The sequence below is a fragment of the Antechinus flavipes genome, chromosome 4 (genome assembly GCF_016432865.1).
Source record: "Antechinus flavipes isolate AdamAnt ecotype Samford, QLD, Australia chromosome 4, AdamAnt_v2, whole genome shotgun sequence".
Lineage (NCBI taxonomy): Eukaryota > Metazoa > Chordata > Mammalia > Dasyuromorphia > Dasyuridae > Antechinus > Antechinus flavipes.
In genome coordinates, this window is record NC_067401.1 from 387,182,073 (window position 1) to 387,200,397 (window position 18,325).

At 41.2% G+C, this 18,325-nt stretch overlaps 1 long non-coding RNA gene across 1 annotated transcript; it reads right to left on the bottom strand.

The window, feature by feature from the left end:
- Positions 1-12,609: 12,609 nt before the first annotated feature.
- LOC127559975 (uncharacterized) lies at positions 12,610-17,711 on the bottom strand. The gene is made up of 3 exons (XR_007953241.1): positions 17,490-17,711; positions 14,420-14,509; positions 12,610-13,273 (listed from the first exon to the last, which is right to left on the bottom strand). It is a non-coding gene; the product is annotated as an uncharacterized LOC127559975 (long non-coding RNA).
- Positions 17,712-18,325: the final 614 nt, after the last annotated feature.

Here is an 18,325-nt window from a genome sequence, read left to right on the forward strand (position 1 = left end):
TACCAATAGTAAATGAGATTTTACTGTACAAGAATGATCTCAACATTCCATTTTTTCCCTGGGGTAGATTACTGATGGAGAAGACTGCTCTCAAGTGATATCATCCAACTCCTCTAGAGCCCAAAAGAAAAGTAAACTGAGGTTTTATGGATTCTGGAGAGACTCCAAAGAAATGGCGAGACCTGGGGGGAGAAGAGTAGTAGGACAGCAAAAGGGAAATAGAAAAGGACTTTCTCAAAAGAGACTGGAAGAAACAGAAAGGGTTAGAAAGAGGGCAGGAATAAGAGACGGAAAAACAGAGGGTTCAGTATAGAGAAAGCAAGAGCTGCAGAGACTAAGTCTATATTTCTTGTGTTGAAAATCATCCCAGCAGAGGTAGTGGAGTGAGCAACTTTTGAGCCAGGGGCAGGGATTTTTACAGACTCAAAAGTTTTCTTTTCTTTTCTTTTTTTTTTTTTAATATAGCTTTTTATTTACAAGTTATATGCATGGGTAATTTTACAGCATTGACAATTGCCAAACCTTTTTTTCCAATTTTTCCCCTTCTTCCCCCATCCTCTCCCCCAGATGGCAGGTTGACCAATATATGTTAAATATGTTAAAGTATAAATTAAATAAATATAAGTATACATGTCCAAATAATTATTTTGCTGTACAAAAAGAATCGGACTTTGAAATAGTGTACAATTAGCCTGTGAAGGAAATCAAAAATGTAGGTGGACAAAAATAGAGGGAATGGGAATTCTATGTAATGGTTCTTAGTCATCTTCCAAAGTTCTTTCACTGGGTGTAGTTGGTTCAATTCATTACTGCTCTAGAACTAGGAGATCATTATATACCTTAACCACGATACTGTTTGAGGATGCATTCTGATGGAAGTGGATCTCTTCGATAAAGAGAGCTTTAATTGATCAAAGATGGACAGAAGCAGCTACACCCAAAGAAAGAACACTGGGAAATGAATATAAACTGCTTGCATTTTTGTTTTTCTTCCCGGGTTATTTATACCTTCTGAATTCAATTCTCCCTGTGCAACAAGAAAACTGTTCAGTTCTGCACACATATATTGTATCCAGGATATACTGTAACCTATTCAACATGTAAAGGACTGCTTGCCATCTGGGGGAGGGGGTGGAGGGAGGGAGGGGAAAAATCGGAACAGAAGTGAATGCAAGGGATAATGCTGTAAAAAATTACCCTGGCATGGGTTCTGTCAATAAAAAGTTATTTTAAAAAATTCATTACTGCTCTATTGGAACTGATTTGGTTCATCTCATTGCTGGAGATTGCCACGTCCATCAGAATGATCATCATATAGTATTGTTGAAGTATATAATGATCTCCTGGTCCTGCTCATTTCACTGAGCATCATCATGTAAGTCTCTTTAGGCCTTTCTGAAATCCTCCTGCTGGTCATTTCTTACAGAACAATAATATTCCATAATATTCATATACCACAATTTATTTAGCCATTCTTCAATTGAGGGACATCCACTCATTTTCCAGTTTCTGGCCACCACAAAGAGGGCTGCCACAAACATTCTTGCACATACAGGTCCCTTTCCCTTCTTTAAGATCTCTTTGGGATATAGTCCCAGTAGTAACACTGCTAGCTCAAAGGGTATGCACTGTTTGATAACTTTTTGAGCATAGTTCCAAATTGCTCTCCAGAATGGCTGGATCCGTTCACAACTCCATCAACAAAGCATCAGTGTGCCAGTTTTCCCACATCCCTTTCAACATTCAGCATTATCTTTCCCTGTCATTCTAGCCAATCTGACAGATGTATAGTGGTATTTCAGAGTTGTCTTAATTTGCATTTCTCTGATTAATAATGACTTGGAGCATCGTTTCATATAGCTAGAAATAGTTTCAATTTCTTCATCTGAGAATTGTCTGTTCATATCCTTTGACCATTTATCAATTGAAGAATGGCTTGATTTCTTATAAATTAGAGTCAATTCTCTATATATTTTGGAAATGATCCTTTATCAGAACCTTTGACTGTAAAAATGTTTTCCCAGTTTATTGCTTCCCTTCTAATCTTGTCTGCATTAGTTTTGTTTGTACAAAAACTTTTCAGTTTGATATAATCAAATTTTCCTATTTTGTGATCAATAATGATCTCTAGTTCCTTCCTCTTCCACAGGTCTGAGAAGTAAACTACCCCATGCTCTTCCAATTTATTTATAATCTCATTCTTTATGCCTAGGTCATGAACCCATTTTGATCTTATCTTGGTGTATGAAGTTAAATGTGGATCAATGCCTAGTTTCTGCCATACTAATTTCCAATTTTTCCAGCAATTTTTTGTCAAATAGTAAGTTCTTATCCCAAAAACTGGGGTCTTTGGGTTTGTCAAACACTAGATTATTAAAATTATTGGCTGTTTAGACTCAAAAGTTTTCAACTAAGTCTCACTGTAGTTAGGAAGTAGAAAAGACAGTAGAATTTGGCCATTTATCTAATTAAGTCTTCTTTAAAATATAACTACTTGAAGGTACCAGCGTCTCTCATTTTTTTGTACTTAGATTTCCATTGCTTAGCACAGAGCCTAATACATTGTAAAGAATAAGGATAGGGATAAGGGTTGGACTTGTGATTCCAATGGTCTAGGAAACTCCCAGTGAAGACAAATTCTTAACTTTTTAAGATAGATTATTTCTCTGGGAGAATTGTCTAGAACCCAGCTTCTTAAACTGTGGTTCACAGCCCATAGGGGGCTAGTTATGGAAAGTGGGAGTCATGAAATTATAGTTTATTATCAGTAAATATTTGATTTGTATATCTATTTTATATACCTGTATACTTGAGGTCACATAAAAATTTCTTGAGAAATTTCAATTTAAATAATTCTTAGTGTCCTTAGCACTAACTTAGCATAAAACAATTTTAAAAACAATTCTTTATTACACATATAATTTTACCCATTTATTATTAGAGAAAAGCAAATGTGCATACTAGTGAGATAGCTGTGCTTGTCTATTTTCACATAAAGAATTCAATCTTGGCAAGATACTTAATGCCTTTTACTGTTCCCAGATTTTTCAGGAACTCCATATTCAGTTACACAAATCCATATAGAAGACCCACAGTTTAAGAAGCTGGGGTCAAGAGAACTAAGAAATTAAGTGACTTGTTCAGGATCACACAGCCAGGATATGTCAGAGACAAAGTCAGGCCTTCCTGGCCTCAAAGCTCGGGCTCTATTTACAATACCATGGTGAGCACATGAATAAGAACTTAGTAACATCTATCTCTCCATTCTTTGAAAGCAAGGACTGTGTCTAATGCTTTCATTTAATTCTACATGTATTAAATGTCTGTTATTTTCAAGACACTTTGCTTCAAACAGAGAATATAACAAATGAATGAATGTCTATCAATTCCTCCTTCGACCCTGGTTTTTATGAGAGCACGTAGACTTGGAGAAGGCAACCAAGTTTGAGGTATCATCTGGAGGGACTCAGGTTTTATGAAAAGTGCAAATGAAATAGATTTTAGATGGAGAGAAGTTTGATAAAGGTAGACCTGGAGTAGGGTGGTGGGGATTCAGAGGATTCACTGAAAGAGGGGAGGAAAGAAGTTTGGAATGAGGAAGAAATAAGGTGAGTTGAATAGGGTTTAAAATGTAGGGAAAAGTAGCCAAGGACATAGAGGATTCACACACTAATAACAATTCTAAATCACAGGGATTAGGGGACACTAAGAATTTGCTTGCTGTAGGACAGGGGAAGCTGATCAGGTGCTTCAGGGCTGAAAAAGGAATCATCCATGGTCATGATGCTGAACCAAAAAAGACCCTATAAAGTTCTCATGAGCACCTGAACTTAGTTCACACAGTAGATCAAAGTTGACAAGCATGACCATAGAGTGATCCTATCTATTTCTGTTCTTCTGCTTACTTGAGCATCACATCTGTGAGGTGTTTCTACAGATAAAATCAGTTATTATTCTACAAAAATACTGACACTGGAAGGTCCCCTTAAGCCCATTCCCATCATCATATACATCCTAAACCATTCCCATCATTATATAGATCCCAAGTCCATTCCCATCATTGTATGCATCTGGTTATTGCTTTAGGCTGTGAGAAATATAATTTTTTGTGTAACAACTGCCTGATGACCTAACTACATTCTTTCTGCTTCTGTATCACCTGCTTGTTTTGCTAATTACAATCCTATATAAAGGCTGTGCCTCAGTCATTCTATACTGAATGCTTTGGACCATAGATAGTCCCATCGATCAGCTAGTTTATTAAACTCTCCACATTAAAAAAAAATCTCTGTCTTGCCTTAGTTTCTCTGGAATTATAATGAGTGGCCCAGAAAGTTTTGTAAAGACTATATGATGTTAGAAATACAAAATTCAGCCACTCCACTTTGGGGAGTAGCAAAACAAGTCTATTCCCACTTCCCTATATTTCTTGTTTCATCTTGTCCCTAGAACCCAGGACTAATGAGCTGAAGATATGGGGAGGCAGATTTTAGTTTTACACAGGATGTCCCCAAAGTCTTTAATTTTAGGCTAATTTAGTGTTAAGGACATTAAGGCTTTAGGGACATCCTGGAAACATATTTAGGAATAAATGATTAGAGCTATAACTGACCACCATATTTAGATAATGAACTTCCCATTCACTAGAAGTACACAAGTAAAAGTCAGATGAATGCAATTTGGGGATGTTATAGAGGAAGAAGCCTGATTTGGAAAATCTATAAGATCTTTCAATTGATCAAAATACATTTACTAAATTCTTAGTATGAACCAGGTACTAAGCTAGGTCCTGGGGATGTAAGGACAAATACACAAATCTCCATCCTCAAAGACCTCTATAATCCTGAGATGTTAGATCCTGTATCCTCATTCAACATATTACAGCTTAATTAACTGGAAGTGACTCAGCAAGAAAGATTTTAGCAAATGGATAAAAGGTCAGGAAGACATTAAGAACAGATAGGTGGACAACAGGTCACGGGATTGAGCATTTATCATTTCTTTCAATCCTAAAGTAAGAGCACTATCTTCTCCCTTCTAGCTGGATGCCCTTTTTGGCCAAACTAGAATGAGCAAGCACCTCCAGAATAGCAGATGCTTTAGGGTCCCAGGACATGTTTTTCCCTTTCTCAGAAAATGAGGTGCCACAATGTTGTGGGATGATCAACTGTGAATGACTTTACTATTCTCAGCAATACAGTGATGCAAGATTCCAAGATTACTCTGAAAGACACATGATAAAAAAAAATGCTATCCATACCCAGAGAAAGATCTGATAGTGTCTGAACACATATTGAAGCACACTTTTTTTAAACTTTATTTTTCTTGAGAGATTTTTTAGGGGGGGAGAGATCAGAGTTTTATGTTGTCTTTCACAACATAACTTATGAAAATGTTTCGTATAATGTGTCTGTTCAATGCGGAGAGATGAAGAGGGAGGAAAGGAAAGAATTTGGAACTCAAAGTTTAAAAACAAATGGTAAAAAAAAAATTTACATGTAACTGGAAAAATAAAAAAGATATAAGAATGAAAATGAGGTAATGCTTCTCTTCAAATTTTACCCCTTCATGGCCTAATCTCATGGAACTAGCTGTTCCTTGATATCCTTCTCACGAGGAATCCTTTCTGTCTTCTCCATAACCCTTTCCTTCTACCAGTTCAGTTCAGTCAAGATCACCATCATTCCCCTCTTCAAACAAATGGTACAACTGAAACATGACAGTGTCCAAGAGCTTGGCTTGTGCGATGTCAAGAAGGATTGACCATAGAACCTCAGCTTCCACCTTCAGAATTCAGCCAGGACCATGGACAGCTAGATTCTGTTCTCATGTTTTCTACAACCCTTAAAGAGCAAGCAACCCAGAGCTGCCTCAGTTGCAGTTTCCCCTCACTCACTTATCCACTCAGGAAGAGCAGAAAGATGTACTATAAGGCAAAGGTGTCAAACTCAGGATACAAAACTCCAGTGGGAATGAAAACAAATGAAAATGCAACTGGGAACTGTCCAACAAAATAGATAAATAAAAATATAATACAACTTAGATAATGTTAACTTGTGGGTTTCTAAGTCAATCAATCTTCCTTAGCCTCTATTTCCTCATCTGTAAAATGGGGATAATAATTAGTACCTAGATCACTAGTTTGCTCTGAGGGCCCAAAGAAATAACATGTAAACATGTAAAGTGCTTTGTAAATTCTAAATGACTATATCAATGCTGGCTAATATTCTTGAGAAGAGGAGCCCTTCCCCCAAACCATAAGGCTTTCACTGCTCTATACACTAGGAATGTCTTTGTCACTTGGGGCTGGTTGGGAAATCCCTGATACAAGGCTGGCAAGAGTGTAGCTCCCGAACCTGCCATCCAGAGCAACAGAGCTCAATCCTTAGGGACCTGAATCACCTGCCAGGACCGCCCACTCTCTCCTCCCACCTTCACAGAGGCTCTGCCCAACCTGTCCAACAGGTGTGCCTGGCTGGAAGCCAGTCGGGCCCTGTGCCCGACTCATTTACGGGAAGGGAGGATGTAAACAGAGGCCAAGGGGCCAGTCGAAGGACAAAGGCACTAGGAACAACAGGTCTGAAGGGGCAAACTGCAGGCTTTCATTTGTACCTTGACTTAGCCAGCCGATGCAGAGCAGATAACAGGAAAAGGGGTCCAGGCCCCACTAGAGACACAGGGCCCTTGGATATGGAGGCTGGACTTGGGCATCAGCTATCCCCAGGCCAGGTGTCCTTGGGACATCCCAGAAGTCCCTTTTCGGCGCTGTCTGTCGTAGAGAAGATTTTCATTTATTTCAATTCAGTTCAACACATGTTTAATCAAGGATTCCTACTTTGTGCCAGGCTCTGTGTTACACCCAGAGATAATGAAAACCCCTGCTCTCGCAGAACCCCCTCCAACCTAAAATTCTATGATTCTGTGGCCTCTGCAGAAGCCCCCATTGGTGGCTGGTGCCCACTGGACATCTTGTGTGGTCTCTTGTTAAATCACTCCTGAGAAGCAGCCAGGGGAGCAAAGCAAGCAGGAGCTGAGTCATTAGGCCAGGCTTTGATTTGTGGCAGGAGGGTGGAGAGTTAAGTTTCATTTTCCTGAGCTGGAAGTCCAGGGAAAGCAAAGAAAACTGGGATGGCCTGGAAGGCAACACAAGGTTATTAGGGCCAACTAGTGAGGCTTCCAGGCGGAGACTTAAGAGACTGGGATTGGTGGGGCACTGTAGGAAAGACTGCCAAGCCTGCAGCCACTGAGTTCAAATCCTGCCTCTAGAAGTCATTTACATGTCCTGATTTCAGTTTTCTCACAAGTAAAATGAGGTGTTTGGGCCCCCATTTAGGAAATCTCTGAAACTGGAACACCAGAACCTCAATGCACTGACATTTACCAGTCATATGACCTTGGATAAATAACTTTAAGTAGGACTCAGTTTATTTATCTGCAAACTGGATATATAAATACACTATACCTGACATGCCTCCTTCCATCAGGCTGTTGTTTTCCAAGTCCTGATCTTATAAGGATTAGAGAAGAGATAGATGAAAGAAATTTGGAAAGAAAACAGACATTATGATGATTTTGCTTAGTAAATTAAATCTAATCAGGCCCCATAGGACAGTAGCCATTGAAAGGAGTAAGGCCTGGAGATTCCTGAGACCCAGCCTTAAAAGAACTTTGGACATCTCTGCATACATTGGCCTCTTTCCCCTTTTCCAGTTTTCTTACACTCTATACCCCTCACCAATTTTGCAATTCAGTGACTAATGTTTTTCTATTCCTCAAACAAGACACTGAATTCTGGGAATTTTTACTGCCAATCCTCCAGTCTGGGAATTCTTTCTCTCTCCTCTTCTTCCCGATTTCCTATAAATCTCCACTTTTTGCAATAAGCGGTTTCCAATCCCCCTTAATACTAGTACTTTTTTCTATGATTATTTCTCATTTTTCTTATATAAATCTTGTTTATATGTAGCTGTTTCCATGTTAACTCTCCCATTAGACTGAATTATTTAAAAGCAGAGAATGTCTTTTATCTTTCTTTGTATTTCTAGCTCTAAGCATAGTGCCCAGCAAATAGCAAGTGCTTGATAAAAATATTCATGAATATTCATACTGAAAAATGATGGGCGTGTGGACATGCACTGTCTTTGGATCATCATTTCTAGAGTATGGGATATAAGATTTTATTCTCAATATTCCTTTTGTCTCTGTCAGGGAGGATCTTTTACCCTATTTCAGGAGCAAAGGAATAATAAAACCTCTTGGGAACAGGTGTCCTAATCTTTCTTGTGACATACAACAGGGTCAGAATCACCAGAGAGGTACACCTCCTACACTGCCAGCTGTTAAACAGTGGTGCTCCATCAAACACACCTCTTCAACTACTAACTGTTGTAGTCTCAGCACCTGGGCATGCAGCCCAAATCTTCTATGACTTGGTCATCCATTTAAACTCCCTTCCTTTGGCTGTCCCTGGATCTATCCATGATTTCATGGAATCAGAGGCTTTGATCTGGAAGGGGCCTTTAGAGGTAAACCAACCAATCCAATCCAACCTCCTCATTTAAAGATGAGGAACCTGAGGTTTTAGGGAAACTAAATGATTTGCACATATCTAATCTCAAAGCCAGATCTGTTTGGTGCCTCCATCTACTAGGCTGTGCTGTGTCCCTGAGCTGGGAGTCTCTCCCACTGATGAGGATGTAACATCCTTGACACTTCTGTGCTGAGAGAATATCGATTAGGAGACCTCAGATCCTGTTCAGGAGAGGTGAGAGGTAAGAGTCCCAGGGGATTATGCTAGCACTGCAGTCAATGTTCTCATCCGAGGCTCATGGGATTTAGAGGTGGGAGGATTCTCAGACATCAACTAGTTCAACTATCTCCTTTTACAAAGGGAAACTGAGGCTCAGAAAGATGAAGTGACCTAAAGTGTTTCTAGTGGTCACCTAGCTCCAATTCCTTTATTTAACAGATGGGAAAACTGATGAAGCAGTTTGTCCAAGGTCATACAAGTTGAAGAGCTGGGAATCAGCCCAAATCTAGCACTCTTTCTACTTGGCCACCATGTCTTTCATTCTTTGACTTAGGGAGACATACTTGACCTCAGGTGTTTATTCAGCGCAATCTTTGCCCCATGGGAAAGGTGAGCACATTCATGTTCTCCCAAAACCTCCCTCTTATTTAGCAGCTTATTCTATATCGCAAGATGGGGAGATTCAGCATCGTGTAATGGAAAAAGCCCTGAATTTGGGGTCTAAACTCTATTGTTACTGACCTGAGAGTCAAGGGAAGATAAAAGGGACCAAGGTGATCATAAAAGGTCTTAGCAATATATGTCTGGGTGGAAACTAGTTATGACAAGAGCCTTGATCTGAGACTCAGAGACATAAATGGCAAAATGGGTCTGGTGACAAAGGATCTGAATTCAACTCCTGATAGCCGTATGCTATCTGTATGCCCTTCGCTCCCTGTACTTCTTTGGGCTTGCTTCTTCATCTGTAAGCAATAAAATAAAATAAAATAACCTCTCTACTTTCAACCTTCAGTCCTAAATTCAATGATGCTGTGAGGGCTGGAGGCTGGTAGGTTTGGAAATCCTACTTCAGATAGATTGGTTTAAAAAAAAACCTCAAGTCCCTTCATGCAACATTCAACAGGTATTTAACTAAGCACCTACAGGATGTGCCAAGTACCATCTCTCGTAGCTCAAAGATTTTATGAAGCTTGGCCCCAGTAGGTCAAAGGATTTGAATCTAGGTCTCTCAAGATTCCAAGTTTGGTATTCTTTTCCCTCTTACAAATTCATGTCTCTGCGATGGAGGTTAAGGATTTAGTCTCTGAGCCCTGTAGGACTGTAGACCCTTCCAGTACAGAGTCGTTTTGCCCTGGAGGCCAGAGCCCTCAGGGGACTGGGAAGAGAGGGGTAGCAGTCTGCCTGGGGTGAGATCTCCGAAGCGGCAGAGGCAGCCCCGCCCATCTGCCTGCTGGCCAGCCTGCCAGGCAGAACAGCGGCTGGTTAAACATTTGCTCAGCTCAGTGAGGTAATCAGATCCTCTGGGGAGAGAGATGAACTGGGCTGGTAAACAAGCCCAGCCAGAATCACCGGAGTTGACATCACCCATCCCTGAGGCTCTCTCCCTCAGGGGCAGGCTATCCCCCAAGCCTGGTCATCCTCAGGCCTGGGCGTAGAAAGGAGAGAGAAATAGAGAGAAAAGGAGAGAAGTGGAGAGGGAAGGGGAGAGAGTGGGAGAAAAAGATATACATGAAGACAGACTGAGAGAGAAAGAGAGAGACAGAGAGTTGGGTGTGGGGAAGGGAGGAAGGGGAAGGCGGGAGAGGGAAAGGCAGCAGAAAGAAGAAGAAAGACTGAGAGACAAAAAGACACATAGAGAGGAACAGAGACACAGACATACACACACAACAGAGAGGGAGGGAGAGAGAGACAGAGAAAGAGAGAAAGGAAGGGAGAGGAAGGAAGAAAGACTGAAGAGACAAAAAGACAGAGAGAGAGATAGGGCCAGTGTTTTCTTGGCAGTGATGTCCCCTCCATTGCCTGCACCTGAGTAACCTAACATAGGAAAAGGGTTTAGAGCTGGAGGACTGGTAGGGTAAAGGTTTTGCTCTAGTATTCAAAGATCTCCATGATCAGGTCTTACTTAAACATTCTTTTCTAAACTCATCTTCCACATTGCGGGACATGTAATTTCATCAGTGAGGGAACCCCAAAGTGTAGAAATGTGCCTTGCTGATGCATAGATACGACTTCTTGGTAGCATTATCCACAGAAAGTTGCCCAGGACACTGAGAAGCCTTGAGTTTCTTACTGTCACACTAGTAAAGAGGCAATTTAAAAACTCAGATCACTACTCTTAGGGTAAAGAAGAAGGAACCCAAAAGATCATTCTAGACCAGACCTGGCCATTTTAGAGAAGAAGACTCTGGGAGTCAGAAGAGTGAAATTCGATGTAACATGGTCAGCTAAGAATGTCTACCACCAAGGTATGTCAAATCCTTGAATGTCAAATCCACAATCCCCTCACAGGAACTCTATGCTCTATCCAAACTGGGTTATTCCCTGTTCTTGGATTCATTCATCTGTCCTCACAGTGAGCATTCAGCAAGTATCTACTAGGTGCCAATTAATGTGCAAGATGCTGGATTTACAAATACAAAAACAAAATAATCCCTGCTCTCAATGAGTTTACCACACTCCATTGGAGGAAAACAATGAACACAGAGGAAAAACAAAATATATGCAAAGTTCTATAATTACAAAGTATTTGGGGGTAATAGCAACTGTGGAGATTAGGATAAACTTCCTATAGGAGGTGGCTCTTGAGTTGAGCTTTGAAGGAAGCCAAGAATTCTATCTGTGATTACAGAAGGTACTATAGGCACAAGAATACAGCTCACGTAGAAGGATGGATGTGAGCGAGGGACAACATAAAGATGGAGAAATATTTCAGTCGTGGAAAGGAATCACTAGGAACTCTGATTAATGAATTGACTATCAATGATTCCAGAGAACTGATGATAACACCTATGGTTCCAGGAAACTGATGATAAAACCTATGATTCCAGAGAACTGATGATAACACATACATGAGACAGGATGAACGGACTATAGAATGAACCATATATTTTTTAGACTTGGCCAAGGCAAGAGATTGTTTTCCTTGATCATGCATATTTGTTGCAAGAGTTTTGCCTGGGGGGAGGGTAGTAAATGAAAGAAAGGAAAGAGAAAAATTAGTTTTTGTTAACTGAAATAAATTGTGGCAGGAAACCTCCTTGTTTTATAAGGGGAAAAAATCTGCCTTAAATTTTCCCAACTCCATTCCTTAGCTTCATGAAATTTCTTCATCGTGTGGTCACCATCCCTACCTGTCGAAATGCTATCTATTCCCCAAGGAACAATTCAAATCTTCCGAGATTTCTTATCCAACTAGAAAGTTTCCCCTCCTCTGAACTCTCATAAGACTTCATTCATTTGCTTCTAATAGTGAATTCAACATTTTTTCCATTATCCCGCACTTGCTACTGTTTCATATAATAGTTACATGGTAACATGTTTTACCTCACCTATTAGACTTTTTATTGCAATTTTCTTTAATGTAATCCCCCACTTCCACCCTCCATCACCTAGTACTGTGCACTGCAAATTGTAGCTATGGATATTTGCCCGTTTAGTAAATAGAATTAGGAACAGGTAGTAAAGAATTTGAAGGGGAAGTCATGAAAGTATGAGGCAGATCTAGAAAGGCTAGAAAAGAGTTCTTTGTGTACCATGCTATTAGACATTCAAAATACGTGGGAAATAACTCAGCACCATCTGGAGACTTGGGTTCTAAATTTACCTCTTCCACTCACTCTCAGGTGACCTTGAGCAAAGTTGCCACTCAGAGGCACAATTTCTTCACTGGACTCATTAACCAAGTAGTGAGGATCAAATATATTCAGAGGACCTGAGTTTGAAATCAGACTCAGACACAATGGCTAAGTGACCCAAAGTCAGTCCTTCCCATCAAAGAACTTTAGTTTCTGCTGACTAAGAATGGGGCAATAATATGTGCGCTCCTGGCCTAAAGGAAGGGGTGGTTGGGAAGAAAGCACTTATCTAAATGCGATCTGTCTTTTTATTATGTGAAAGCTTTAGACAAAGGTACTATCTATAACTTTTATTATGCAAACCAACAGCTCCAGCCAGTAGGGTTAGTTGACCTTAAAGTCCCTTCCAGTTCTAAATTTTAAAATTCTATGGACTGGTTGCCATAGGAAACACTCCCAAAGAGCTTCCTTTTCTAGTCCCCAGCTTTCAGGATTACCCAGAAGCCCATAGCCCATAGAATGGGACGGAAAGATTAACACCACACTCACATACACAAAAAATCCCCAAGTAAACTTCAGGGGTCCACCCAGAGGGAGAGTGGAGGGTTAGAGTGGGAGTAGGATCTGGAGAGAATAATGCATGGTGGGAGTTGTAGTTTTCTTGAGTAGTACCTTTCTTTGGATCCCGGGCTCCGGAGGTGGGGGTGGGGTTTTCAAGTCTCTGTTAAGCAGGTGTTAAGGGGTGGAGCAAACCCAAGCTGAGTCAGGCTGTTCAGGGTGTGGGTTATTGGAAGAGTTCCAGAGTTGACACGAAGGTTCCAGTAACGGGCGGCCAAGCTGGGCTAATTGCTGCTCTGGCTACCCCGGGCTGACCTTGCCCCATACTCAGTAGGAGAAGCCCAGTAGGAAAGGGAGGGCCGGAGCTAGGTGCACCATGAACTTCTAGGGACTACAGGACAGAGAAGGGACAACAAACTAGAATCCTTCCTCAGCTACCGGCCAACGCTTCTGCCCCACCCCCTCCAGACGCACCTTCCCCATCCCCCCCTCAGCCCCAGCCCATCTACAATTTAAAATGCAAAGTTGAGTATTCAAATGAATTCTTAGCATTTTCAAAGGCCTAATTCATTCCCACAATCTATGGATTTCATGGTTATTTAGACTTCACAAATCCACGGGCCCAACCCCATGTTTTACAGTTGAAGGAACAGTCCAGACTCAGAAGTTAAGTGACTTACGGAAAGTCACACAGTTAGTGACAGGGGGTCACAAGATTTGTCAATCTTTCAGGGACTTCAACCTAAGCTCCAGCTGGCTCTCAACTAAGATCTCTTTAGCTGGTGTTCAAGCTTGACTATAATACTTTGTGCTCCCTCTGGACTTCTTTCTCAGGATGTGCCCCCAACCACACCCTTACCCTTTTAACCCCAGCCCTACCACCCCCTAAATTTATTTTCCACTTCTGAGGTCAGTTTTAGGGGGAACAATAGTAATTAAATCTACTGAAAAAGGTGTGTCAATTGACTTCCCTAGGGGTCCATTACCTAGCCTGCCAACCCTAGAGACTCCCCCTACCAAAGCACCCTTCTCTCTTTCCCAGACTTTCTATGCATTGCCCTCTATAGAAATGCAAACTCCCTGAAGGCAGGAACTATCTTTTCTTTCAGAATTTGTAGTAAATTGTGGGCTTCTAGCGTGCACTTAAAAAGTGTTTTTTCATTCATTCTTTCTTATCTGGGAAAAAGCCTTTCTAGTTCACTCCCTCAAGCTAGTGCCTTCTCTCTGAGAGTATCCTCAATTTAACCTGTATTTGTCTGGTTTATAAATAATGTTCTGCTCATTGTCTCCCTCTTTGAATTGTGACTTTTTTGATGGCAGGGACTGGTTTTGACTTTGTATTTCCTATGCTCTTTATTGTGCTTGACACAAAGTGGATGCTTAGTAAAGAAACAGGGCAGCTAGATGCCTAGGTTTGGAAGTAGATAGCTTGGGAGTAGATAGCTTGCCCTGGTCTGGAGTCAGAAGAATATGAGTTCAAATCGGGCACAGACACCCTGGACAACTCTTGTAACCCTGTTTGCCTCTGTTTCCTTACCTGTAAAATGAGATGGTGAAGGAAATGACAAACCACACCAATATCTTTGCCAAGAAAACTCCAGATGGCATTACAAAGGGTCCGACGTGACTGAAAATGATAATAGAAAAAAAAAAAAAACTTGTTATTCTTCTTGGATTAAAAATGAAAAGGACTGAATCAGTGGGAAATGTTAAGGTCTGGTTGACTCTGGAAGTCAATTATTAAATAAAGTATTATTAGGTACAACCAAATATCCCATCTTTAGAACACCCTCAGTGATATATGGTTGTTCTTCCTCAGACATCTCAAACTCAGTATTTCCCAAACAGATTTTCTTCTTCAACTTTTTCTTCTTCAAACCCCCAAACTGCCAAACCTCCTTTTTCGGTGGATATGTCATTCCAGCCACCTATTTGTGACCTTAGAGTCATTGAATACTTTGGTGACTGGCTATGGAATGAAAGATCAAAACAACCCTGCTGGACTTGGTAGAGAAACCAGGCACAGAAAACTGGAGCTGCTACAGATATCAGGTGAATTGTAGGAATTTGGTCGGGATAGCCGCTGTCAATCATTTTCTGAGTTCGAACTAAAAGGGACAAACAGTGCTAGATTGTATCTGTGGATTTATTCTTCCTAAGAAAGCAGACCAGTATACATGTATACATGGGAGCACAGTTAGAACTAAGCTGTATTGGACATAGGCAGCAGGGGTTAAGAAGACAAAAATCACTGGGCTGGGATGGAGGTATAATCGAGTAGTGTGGTCTGATCAGGTCATCAAGAGAAAAATCACAGGGTAGGGAGTGAGGAAAATCACATAGTGATCTTATATCACTATCCTGTTCCGAGGTCACAGTCCTTTCTTGTTGAGAGAGTAAAATAATAGAATGGTTGCTTAACACCATGTACTTCTGGGATCCTGCAGTTTTCTGTACTGTTTTAATCAAATTTTAATAAAATACCAAATTTTGTTATTGGTTTTACAATTCCCAGTCCCCATAATCTAATCAATCTTGGGTCTTGTTGATTCTGCCTCTATAACATCTTTCAAATCCTTTCCATATACCCTATCCTAATAGCCTCTGCTTTTTGTCTGGACTGTGGCAATAGCCTCCTAATTGGCCTTCCAGACTCCAATTTCTTTCCTCTCCAATCAATGCTGCATATTACCTCCAAATCGATGTCCCTAAAATACAGATGTGTGGAAAGGTGAAGAACTTACAGATTAAGCACATATTGATCAGAGACTGTTAACTGAAGTAGATCAGGCCTATAGGCCCAGTCATGTGATTTTAGATGAGACCTGGACTGCATTCCATTGTCCAAAGAAGGAATTAAGTGGCCAAAGCTATATATCACCTTTTTCACTGCATTCCACTGACCAAATAGGGGGATAAAGGTTTATGTAACCAATCACAGCCTGTAAAGGGTGGGATTTTGGGGGTTCTTTGTCTGAAATGTATAAAAGTCGTAAGCATCTTCACGTGAATGACTCTCCTCCTGTGGGTATCTTTGCTGTCCTTTCGGGCCCACAAGCCAGGACAGTCCGCTTCTCGAGATTCTAATAAATTCTTTCTGTACATCATTTGGAGTGACTCCTGAGTAGTCAGTTTGGGTAGGTGCAATTGCCCCAAACACAGATATGTCCATGTTACTCTCCTACCCATCCCTCATTCGTACTCTAAAAAAAATCTTAAAGGGATCCTAGTTTCCTCAAGGATAAAATGAAAAACTGCAGTTTCATTGCCACCTGAATTTAGTCAATTTATAATTCTGTCCCCTTTCTCTCCATTCCAGTCCAACTATCCTGCTTAGCTGGTTCTCCAAAAGAACATTCATCTCCCAATTGGTCCCCCATATCTGAAATGTACTTTTTTGTTCACTGTTGTCTTGGAGAATCCCTAGCTTCCTTTCAAGCTCAGTTCAGGTGCTACTTCTTTCATCCATCAGGCCTTTCCTATTTTCTCCCTTTTACAGGTATCTTCTCCCTCTTGAAATGACCACATTAATTTGGAGTATACATTTGCACTTTCATGTATTCTATCTCCTCTTTCTTTGCAATATCCTCCCCCCAAGGAAGCTTCTTGAGGGTAGAATTATTTCATTTGTATTCCGGATCCACCAGTACCCTGAACAAAGCAGGCAATAACAAATATTTGTTGAAGTCTATTGATCTGAGGGTTTACAAAGCACTTTCCTGATAACAAACCTTGAGAAGAGATTCAGAGGATCTGGATTTGAATTCTGACTCTACTACTAAATAAATACCTGTGTGGTCTTTCTGGGCCACCTCTATAAAATGAAACCTGCTCCAAATCTATCAACCCTGGGAAAGAGGTAGAGCCCTACTCTACAGGTAAGGGTAGAGGGCTTAACCAGAATCGCAAATATCAAATTTAGTAAAACAGGGGCAGATGAATAGAACACTGGTCCTGGAATCAAGAGGAGCTGAGTTCAAATCCAGCTCAGAAGCTGGGTGATTCTGGGCAAGCCATTTATCCTTGGTTGCACAATAAAATGCAGAATTTTGTTGTTGATTTTTATAATTCCCAGTCCTCATTTCCTTTCTATCTCCACATCTTGCCGATCCTTTGTCTATAACACCTTTCAAATCCTTTGCATTTTTTCCATGTCCTAATAGCCTTAAAGGACTCCTCCAAGCTAAAAGCATCAAAGTTATGATTTGATTCCAGGTCTTCTGACCCCAAAGTCCACCTCACTGCATGACTCACAGCTCAGTAATAAGAGCATAGAGGCCAGCAGGTCAGTGAACAGCCAGAGACAATCCATATCAGGCATGTGTGTGGAGACAGGGAGCAACAGGGCCAGCCCGGACGGGCACACCCAAACAAAGAAGCTGCTTGACCGCTCTCTGACCCAAATGGCGAGGTAGCATGCAACACAGACACCGAGCAGATAGCACCCAGCAACCGCCGGCTCGATGCAACAGTCCGGTGATACCATCAACACCCCCTTTCTCCACTCCCATCCCCCCAGTTCATACTCACAGTGCTACCCCACACCCAGGGCACACCCACATAGCAATCAAAGGAAGGGAAGAAAATGAACTTTATGAGTTTCTTACCTTGTTACCCACCCTATTTCTGGGTAAACAGGGTAGAGGGTGGAGGGGCAGCTTCCCCAATTGGGTGTGACCTTATTCCTTTTCCCAGTTCCCTCTTGGGGTCTCTTCCTCCCTGCCTCTCTCTCAAGCAGAAAAGTTCAATCTGGAACTTCTGGGAGTCAAGAATGATGAGGGAATTCCCCACTCCTAGGTTGGAGGGATTCCTTGGTGACAAATCCTAGAATAAAGGGTGCAGGTTTACTGTGAAAGATAAAAAGAGCACATTTAGATAGAGTACCAGCCCTGAAGTCAGGAGGACCTGAGTTCAAATTTGAATTCAGACACTTAACACTTTCTGTCTGTGTGACCCTGGGCAAGTCACTTACCCCCAATTGACTCAGCAAAAAACAAGAAAAGGTAAGGAAGGGAGGCTGTAGGTTTATGAGCAAAAGAGATGTTCAGAGACACTTGGGCCAGTCACTTCCCAGAACTGTTTCCTTATCTGTAAAATGGGGAGAAGGGATGTGGGTCTTTTCCAGCTCTAAATCTTGTGACCTATAAACTAAAGTCCACTTTAGGAAGAGTGCCAGGGATCAGAGGCACTTAGTCACCTCTAATCCTTGGACTGCCCTTCACCTGCTTTCAGAGCCCAGTTCCCTCCTTTTAGTATCTGATTGTCACCCTTCTAGAAACTTTCTCCATTGATGGTCCTCAGACTATCAAAATGAAAGATCCTCCTGTTGGCAGAGGAGGGAAGTCAGTCTTACAGTGCCCAGCTTCTTAAACTATAGTTCATCACCCCATATGGGGCCTTGAAACTGAATGTGGGGTTTGCAAAATTCTAATTTATTATCAGT